Source organism: Mytilus californianus, unplaced genomic scaffold (assembly GCF_021869535.1).
Source record: "Mytilus californianus isolate M0D057914Y unplaced genomic scaffold, xbMytCali1.0.p SCAF_4, whole genome shotgun sequence".
Lineage (NCBI taxonomy): Eukaryota > Metazoa > Mollusca > Bivalvia > Mytilida > Mytilidae > Mytilus > Mytilus californianus.
In genome coordinates, this window is record NW_026262690.1 from 20,496,906 (window position 1) to 20,507,362 (window position 10,457).

Below are 10,457 nucleotides of genomic sequence, written 5' to 3' on the forward strand. Positions count from 1 at the left end.
AATTTTCCCTCGTGACAACCATTTCGAATGCAGTACTATAATTTAATAATGACCAACATTTTATTGCAGTACCCAATTTTCTCTATGATCTTCAATTCAATAGCAGTACCTAATTTTTACAATGAACAATATTTCAATGACTGAACCCAAATTTCACCACCACTAACATTTAAATCCATTACCCAATTGTACTTACGACCAAATTTCAATAGCAATTAGATATAAGAAGATGTGGTATGAGTGCCAATGAGACAACTCTCCATCCAAGTCACAATTTGTAAAAGTAAACCATTATAGGTCAAAGAACGGCCGACGACGCGGAGCCTTGGCTCACACCGATACCCTTTTCCCTATGGTCATAATTTAAATGGCACTACTCCCTTTTTGCTATGACCAACATTTCAATGGAAGTACTGCCTTGCCCCCAAGAAGGACATTTCAATGGCAGTAGTTTTTCCGTATGACAAAATTTTCAAAGGAAATACCCCTCTTCTATAGGTCGAATGCAATGCCTCGTTTCCCTACAACCAACTTTTATATGGATTATACAAAGATTTTCCCTATGACCAACATTTCAATGTTAATATCCAGTTTTCACTATGACCATCATTTCAATTCAGTACCCAATTTTCCCAATGGTCAACTTTCTAACGCAGCATCAGATTTTTCACTATGACTAATATTTCAATGGCTCTATGCCCCACATTTTCCGATGGCACTACATAATTTTCCCCATGACCAACATTTCAATGGCAGTACTTCCTTTTCCCTACGACCAACATTTTAATGGCAGTACCCAGGTTTCCCTATGACCCACATTTTCCGATGGTACTAAACAATTCCTTTTTTCCAACGACCAACTTTTCAGATCCTACCAACCAATAGTTATGACTGAAACCTGTTCTGGTACATTTAGTTTTGTCATGGAGCATGAAGGAACCAACAAGTAGTCAATCAATTGTTCTTCAAGATTCTTTCTCTCTTTTCTTGAATATTGGTTTTAAATTTACCTGAAATGTCCTTGTTATCTTCATCATACATCTAATGTATGAAACACTAGACTAAATGTAATTTGTGACATGACATCATTTAACATTTGAAATATCAATAATTAGAAAATAAAACCCTCATAAAGTTGTAGGTGACGGGATATTGTAAACTCATTACTGTAAAACCATTACTTAAAATGTTTGATAAATTACACTGAAGTTAATATTTCTATCCAAATACGACAAAATCACGCATATCATCTAAAAATCGGTTTCTGCTCATTTTATGCAGTTATAAACTTGGTTTTGGAATTGATAGCCTTGTCAAATATGACAAATGATAAGTATGAAAAACATTTAAGTCGCCATAATGTCCAAGAACTGTTGAACAGCATAAAACTATTTCTAGGAAATGACAGATTCCCTTAAATATACTGGTAAATGCATATTTGCAACATTCCTATAGCAAGAATTAACATAGCTTTTCTATGATATTCCTATACGCAGTTCCTATACGGAGTATGCTTAGTTTATCAATTTTTTTTCAAATTTACTTACTTTTATAATGTTCATATTTACATTGGTCCAAAAATTATGTTTCTAAACCCTCTCAAGATCTTTCGAAGATCTTGGTGCCCTTGAAGCATGCAGTGATTTTGTCACTTTGCCCTTGAAGCATGCAGTGATTTTGTCACTTTGCCCTTGAAGCATGCAGTGATTTTGTCACTTTGCCCTTGAAGCATGCAGTGATTTTGTCACTTTGCCCTTGAAGCATGCAGTGATTTTGTCACTTCAACATAAGTGGACATCCACTCCTTCAAAGCCAACGATGTCATACCTATCCATTGATTTATTACATTGTGCACCTCTTTTCCAGAACAATTTGGGATTCCTGTTCCTCACTATTATTATGCCGACCGCGCCGTCCGATAATATTATATAGAAGATGCTGCGCTCTGTCCGTCCTATAAGAGCTAGACAAATGTTGTCTGTTGTCCGTCTGATAAGAGATAGAAGAATGCTGCCCACTGTCCGCCGGATAAGAGAAAGAGTAATATCGCCAACCGCGCCGTCCGATAATATATAGATGATGCTGCCCTCTGTCCGTCCGATGAGAGATAGAAGAATGCTGTCAACTGTCCGTCCGATAAGAGATCGAACAGTTTAGTTGATCTGCGAAATTAATAATGAATATCAAACTACTACGTTAATAATTAAAAAAAAACCTGCCCGACCAATTTTCGGTTGAAAAAAAATCGTCGAACATAGGTCATTATTGGAACAATTATTGATTAAATGCGATTGTCCTGACTTGGAACATGTACATATACAAGCAATGATTGAAAGTGATAGTCCTGACTTGGAACATGTACATATACAAGCAATGATTGAAAGTGATAGTCCTGAATAGGAACAAGTACATATACATGCGATGAAGTTTGAAGTGATAGTCCTGACCTGGTACGAGTACATATACAATGAATGATTTCATGTTATAGTCCTGACTTGTTACATGTACATAAACAAGGAATGATTGCATGTGGTAGTATTGACTTGGTACAGGTACATATACAAGCAATGATTGAATGTGATAGTCCTGACTTGGTACGAGTACATATACAATGAATGATTTCATGTTATAGTCCTGACTTGTTACAGGTACATATACAAGCAATGACTGAATGTGATAGTCATGACTTGGAATAGGTGCATATAAAAGCAATGATGATATGTGATAGTCGCGACTAGGAACAAGTACATATACATGCGCTGAATCAGATGACCTAGTCCTGACTTTGTACGAGTACAAATACAATGAATGGTTTCAATTTATAGTCCTGACTTGTTACAGGTACATATACAATGAATGATTGATTGTGATAGTCCTGACTTGGTACAGGTACATATACATGCGATGATAGAATGTGATAGTCCTGGCTTGGTACTAGTACATATACAATGAATGGTTTCATGTTATACCGGTAGTCCTGACTTGTTACAGGTACATATACAATGAATGATTGATTGTGATAGTCCTGACTTGGTACAGGTACATATACATGCGATGATAGAATGTGATAGTCCTGGCTTGGTACGAGTACATACACAATGAATGGTTTCATGTTATACCGGTAGTCCTGACTTGTTACAGGTACATATACAAGGAATGATTGATTGTGATAGTCCTGACTTGGTACAGGTACATATACATGCGATGATAGAATGTGATAGTCCTGGCTTGGTACGAGTACATACACAATGAATGGTTTCATGTTATACCGGTAGTCCTGACTTGTTACAGGTACATATACAAGGAATGATTGAATGTGATAGTCCTGACTTGGTACGAGTACATAGACAATGAATGATTTCATATTATACTATAGTCCTAACTGGTTACATGTACATATACAAGCAATGTTTGAGTATGGTAGTCCTCACTTGGTACAGGAACATATACAAGCAATGATTGAATGTGATTGTCCTGACTTGGTAGAGGTACATATACAAACAATGATGAAATGTGATAGTCCTGACTTGGTACAGGTACACATACTAACAGTTTTGGAATGTGGTAGTCTTGACTTGGTACGGGTTCATATACAAGCAATTATTTAATATGAAAGTCCTGACTTAATATACGCGTACATGTATAGCCAATGGTTTAATATGCTAGTCCTGACTTGGTACAGGTACATACGCAAGCAATGATTAATGTGATAGTAATGGCTTTGTACATGCACATATATAAGCATGCCCGATCTATATCGTTCTTTATTGGACAACACTGATTATTGAAATGAACGTCAGTAAATTTAGATAGACATATTTGTCATGTGTTATATTATATTTTTCTGTCCGACCTATGATAGTAGGAGGCATTATATTTTCCGGTCTGTGGTCCGTCCGTTTGTCCGTCCCGTATCAATTGAAGCTAGGTTCTGACTTAATGTAGTTAACCATGAAGTTGTGAGCAATTCAATTTTTGTATTTCACATGTGCATTATGATGTGATCTTTTTTTTTATCTTTATATGCCAAATTAGGATTTTGAACAATATTTCGCGGGTTATTGAACATGAACACGTGACAGTGTGAGCAGGACATGGTGTCGTCTGGACACACATTCATGTTTCAAGTTAGAGGCAGCAACTGCATTCTTCTCTGTAATTTTAGGCTATGTACTGAAATCAACATGTATCTGACAATGCTATGAATACTGATTTTAAGAAATAATGATGATAGCCATTTCCCATTAACAAAGAACACAAGAAGTGTAATGTTTTGATTGTTGTTTCTAGATTTCTGTTAATTTTCAGACCTTCAGACAATTTATTTGTTTTCAACATTACATAACATGCATTTTGTCTGCAATGAATGGGAGGTCCTTGAAATTGTTTAATTTCATAACCTTTGATTACTTGTTAACTAATTATCACAAACGTTTAAATAATGTATTTATCTCTAACTTCTATTTAGATGTCTTTGATTCAGACTGACTCACAAGTTGTTAGATCTCTCCCATACATCTTTGTCTCGGCTCTTTCATAATGTTATCAAAAACACACAAGTTTTCATTAAAATATCTCACTACTAATGTATATTTAAAAGGAAAATGACAGAAAAAGGTTATCTACCCATCCAAAATGTTTGTTTCTCCGTTTGAAATGTACATTTCTTTGTTTTTCTATGTTATACAAGATATATTTTCATATCCGTGTGCCAATAGATGAGGTTAGTCTGATAATGATAACCATCGCAACCTTTCTTATCTAATGCTTATAAACTGACCTGTCTTAAAAGCCAATTTAAATTAGCATAATTTGTCTAGATTTTTAATAATAAAACATTTGAACAAAGAGAATCATCTTTCCATTCCCTCCTAATGTTTTTTTCTTGTGTGTACTCAATGTATGTAAGTTACAGATGTAATTTACGCTTCTATAGGAATATAAGGAGATGTTGGGTATATACGTCAATGAGACAGCAACGTGAGGAAAAAATAGACCCATTAAATTGTGTACCGATATTACATTCACAATAACGATTCTGATTTACATGTCGCAAAACTCTCACTGTCCGTTAAATTCAAATTTTATGGATATACTAGTAATTGGACTTATTTTTATACGACCGCAAAAATATTTTTGTGGTCGTATATTGGTATGACGTTGGCGTCGTCGTCGTCGTCGTCCGAAGACACATTGGTTTTCGCACTCTAACTTTAGTTTAAGTGAATGGATCTCTATGAAATTTTACCATAAGGTTCAATACCAGAAAAGGAAGGTTGAGATTGATTTTGGGGGTTATGGTACCAACAGTAAAGGAATTAGGGGCCCAAAAGGGGCCAAAAATAAGCATTTTTAAAACTTCCAGACATAACTTGTGTGTTAGTGTATGGATCTCTCTGACATTGTACCACAAGGTTCCATATCACAAAGGGAATGCTGGGATTTATTTTGGGGGTAATTGCCTCAAAACTTTAGGAATTAGGGGCAAAAAACAAGCATTTTTCTAGTTTCATGACAATAACTTGTGTGTTAGTGTATGGATCTTTCTGAAATTGTACTACAAGGTTCCATATCACAAAGGGAAAGCTGGAATTGAGTTTGGGGGTAATTGCCCAAAACGTTTAGGAATAAGGGGCCAAAAGGGGCCAAAAATAAGCATTTTTTAAGTTTCCAGACAATAACTTGTGTTCAAGTGTATGGATCTCTCTGAAATTGTACTGCAAAGTACCATACCACAAAGGGAAGGCTGGAATTGATTTTGGGGGTAATTGCCTCAAAATTTTAGGAATTAGGGGCCAAAAAGGGGAAAAAACAAGCATTTTTCTAATTTCAGGACAATAACTTGTGTGTAAGTGTATGGATCTTTATGAAATTGTACTACAAGGTTCCATATCACAAAGGGAAAGCTGGGTTTGAGTTTGGGGGTAATTGCCCTAAACGTTTAGGAATTTGGGGCCAAAAAGGGGCCTAAAAACAAGCATTTTTCTAGTTTCCAGACAATAACTTGTGTTCAAGTGTATGAATCTCTCTGAAATTGTACTGCAAGGTACCATACCACAAAGGGAAGGCTGGGATTGAGTTTGGTGGTAATGAATCATAAGGGGGTTTAAAAAAAAAAATTTGGGGGGGGATTTTTTTTTTCCTTTTTTTTTCTTTAAAATTTTCCATTTTTAATTGGTTTTTTCTGATTTATATATAAAAGCAAATAATAATGATATGGTTTGAATAGGTAAATTAAAAAAATTTAAATTCTTAGACCACATTTATTCTGTGTCAGAAACCTATGCTGTGTCAAATATTTAATCACAATCCAAATTCAGTGCTGTATCAAGCTTGAATGTTGTGTCCATACTTGCCCCAACTGTTCAGGGTTCGACCTCTGCGGTCGTATCAAGCTGCGCCCAGCGGAGCATTTTATTTAAAAATAGGCGGAAGATACCAAGGGGACATTTAAAACTAATAAGTCGAAGAAACACTGACAATGACATGGAAAAAAAGAAAGAAATACGCAAATCCACAAAACACTACATACCGGAAAACTATATATAAAGACTGGGCACCATGAACCATTAATTTATACTTCCGGATTCATTACGTCAAACCATGTCCAATAGGAAATAATGCATTGACAAAGAAGTTTCTTTTATTACGAGTAACGTTGTTCGTGTGAACCAGGTTTACTCCTCCGAAACTATGTAGAACTTGATATTTCCCCCTTATTGTTTGTCTACATGGCATTGTACAAGATCATTAATTTCGTAATTTGTAGTTATTGCAAATGTTAGTACTTAATATCGGTATCTACTGTCATCATTTATAATTGTCTTTAATTAACCAAAAAATGAAAATTTTAATGTTGACAAAACTTACTGTTCTATCATTTGAGTTACTTATAATAAACAGTTTTTCATAAACAAGTTCATTAGTAAATGGACTATTTCTATCGCGTAATTTTGATAAGCTTAAATTGGAAGTCCAATGTATAGAACCAGTTATAGGACTCTGTAGAAAAGTAAACCAATTATGGTATCGAGAAAAAGCAGAAACTCCCAGAGAATTTGATAATTAAACGAAAATATTTTCTAAAAATATGTATGTCCGTGATCCATCACTCACTTTCAAGACATCATATGTATACAAAATGGGTTAAATCTTTTGCTTTCTGATGAATGATTTCTCCAGATAATTACCTTCAAGATGATTCTACGGATAAAAATCATGTTTGTTTTTAGTTATTTTAATAAGCATTGGCATGGTTCATTCCAGTCTTGTAGATAGTTTTTGTTTTGATTTTGATAAATTACAACCTTTGCGATGTTTGAAAGAAAAAATGCCTGCTGTTAGCATTGGTCTTTCTGCATGAAGCAAAACATGAGGGATGGCTAATTGGAGGCATATCTTCTAGATCTGTGATTTCTAATGATTGTGTCTGTTGTCATATAGGTAGTGATTATAAACAACCTGTCCACGTCTGTGAAATGACGAGAACCCAGTTTTTTGTTTTATGATGTTACAATGTAAATGGGAAGAGGTATCACACTGGATATTTAAAACTTTATTCGAACCGCCAACAACATATTTATCAGTTAAATAAATCTATTCAGGAGCAGGTCTATCAACCCTCAAATCGGTCCAATTACTTTCAAAGAGTATCACCAGTAAGATACAGACATATGTTGCAACATGATAAAATCAGACGAAATTATATAAAATTATATTACATGTGCAATCTGCGCCCTCCACTCTTATTAGAATAAAGATCTCTGATTTCGTTATCCTCGTATAATACGAACACGCGAGTTGTGATAAATCTTAATTATAATCAGATTGCGAACCCCCCCCCCTTCCCCTTTTCCGATCTTTAATTTATAAAATACACCCTAAATTCTATCCTCCGAACACTTGATTTGGTTAGACAATATTTTACCAAGTCATGAACTTCACCAGAAGATGTCTTTTGTCATATTCGTTGATAGTTAACTGTTTCTGTCAATTTATTCAAAATCTTTTACAGACTTGATTTATTGTTGAAAGCGTGTACGCCTTCTAAGGTGTCTTTCGGATTTTTTTCGTTAGGTTGCTATCTCGTTGACCTAACCCCACATCTCCCTTTTATTTTGTTCATACCAATAATAAACAAAAAATAAAATGGTATCGAAAGAATCCAGAACACTTCTTGCTTATGAAGACATTTTGATCTTGCTATGAAAAAGAGAGTGAAATTATACTGTTGGGGTGGGAGTGTTTTTTTGTGTATACTAGCTGCCTCAAATATATATATATAGTTCTTCTGTATAACGATTTTTTTCTCCTTTTTACACTTCCACAATTTAAACAGATTTGGTTGAACTGTATCCAGCTTTTTGATCGACGTTAGTAGTTCTCCTTGATCTGAGCAAGTTTAGATTTCTTATCTCCAATGAAATAATGGATTTTTTACAACACACTACAGGCAAAAGCACCTGAAACTTATATGTTTCATTACGAGTTCTAGTTGAAAATTATACAGCTTCCCGTCTATTATTATTGAATATCTCTTAATGATTTTGTATTATTCAAATTTACTGTCTACTTGATAATCTTAGTAGAAAACTTCTACAAAAACTCCGTAAAAATATTTCGTGAATAAAAAAAAATAACCTCATCATGGCAAAAAAAAAAATTTTTTTAAAAGGAATTTGATGTTTAAAACCAAAAGCATAAGTCTGTCTTATAAAGAGTGTTTGTCAGATATTTGTCAATATCATGCATGTGGATTTCTTGTAACAAATTTTAAAAGTACAAGTCTGTCGGATCAATGGTATATGACCTATTTTTTACGCTTCTGTAGTAAGATTATTTTGACAGGATCATGTATGTACCTATGGAGCTATACATGACAGGTCAACAATAATTAGTATGCAACGTATATATATACAAGTTCCTGAAACTTATATGTTTCATTGAGATTTCTAGTTGAAAATTATAAAGCTATTATTATTGAATATTTCTTTATGATTTTGTACTATTCAAATTAACTGTCTATTTGATAATCAAAGTAGAAAACGGTTATTTTGACAGGATTATATATGTACCTATGAAACTATATATTACAGTTCAACAATAATTGTATGTGGCGTATATATATTTCATGTAGCTGTTGCAGTACAAATACCCTAGTACAAAGTGGAACTCCAATATCTTCTGGTAGAAATTAGAATTATGATTTATACTAATTAAAATCCAGTACGAATCAGAATTCCAATATCTACTAGTAGAAATTGGGATCTCCAGATGTGTATTAGGAGGATTCTGGTGTGCACTTAATTTTCTAGTAGGACCCAGGATATTATTAAAACAAAGAATACCGCTCAAGCCGGTGCTAGGGGCCGTCTTAAACTTGCAGTGAGGTGAGAGTTTTTTTTGCTTCGTGTTGAAGGCCTCTATAACAGGGGTTTTCGTCGTTCCTGTTATATTTAGAGTTCTGGGGGAAAGTCACTGTCTAAAGTCAACAAAACTAAGTTAAGCTTTACGATGGTTTATATAATAACTTCTTCAATAGTGCAATACATTAATTACAATAAAAGTTCAACGGTAATATTCCGAAAAGATAAAACAAATGGTAATTCCAATAAATGTTCTATACTAAACACAATGAATGTCACTGTAATTGCACGGCGTCCGTACAGCTTGACCGCTGGTATCCAACTGACCATTTACATAGAAACATCTAATATGAATTACGTAATCTTACTTAATCATAACTACTTGTAATAATGAAATTTGTCACTTAATGATTCAAACAAATAATACAATTAAAAACATATATATGATAACAAGAAATGGACAATGCTAGGTTTAAAATGGATTAACTTCTCAACATGTAAGCTAACAATTTCGAGAACAATAGTCGCTTGCTTTTAGATAAAGTTTGAATTTCCACGAAATAAATCAAAGAGGAAAATATCGCTGTCACACCTCACTGAGACTTTGAGATGAAGAACAGCAATAAAAGCGCTGTTCCTTTGCTTTTTGTGTGTAGTTTTTTTTTTATTTTGCTGTGCATGTACTGATTTTGTGTCATGGATGGATTCCCCATATCCCTTGTTTTCCTATATAAAGTATGATTCTGATAACACTGTATTTATTTTATAGTTATTATTTTACGGATGCGCTTGGAAGTAGGAAAACAAAATGCAACTTTCAATACTTTATAATAAACAAAATCTGGTAAAATATATTAACTTTCTTGACATTCTTTTAAAATGGGTTATTTTTTACAACATTTGTGCTAATATTTCTGTTATAGCATTTGGATTAGCAAACAATTTTGGCTTGCAATATGAACAACAGATTGTATTACATTTTCCTGTACAGTTGCATACACAAACCAACTGTAAATTGTCACCGACGTTTCTATCTTTTTCTCGAATGCTAGAATATGTAAAATTTGCAAGAGCAATAAGAGGTCAATGAAC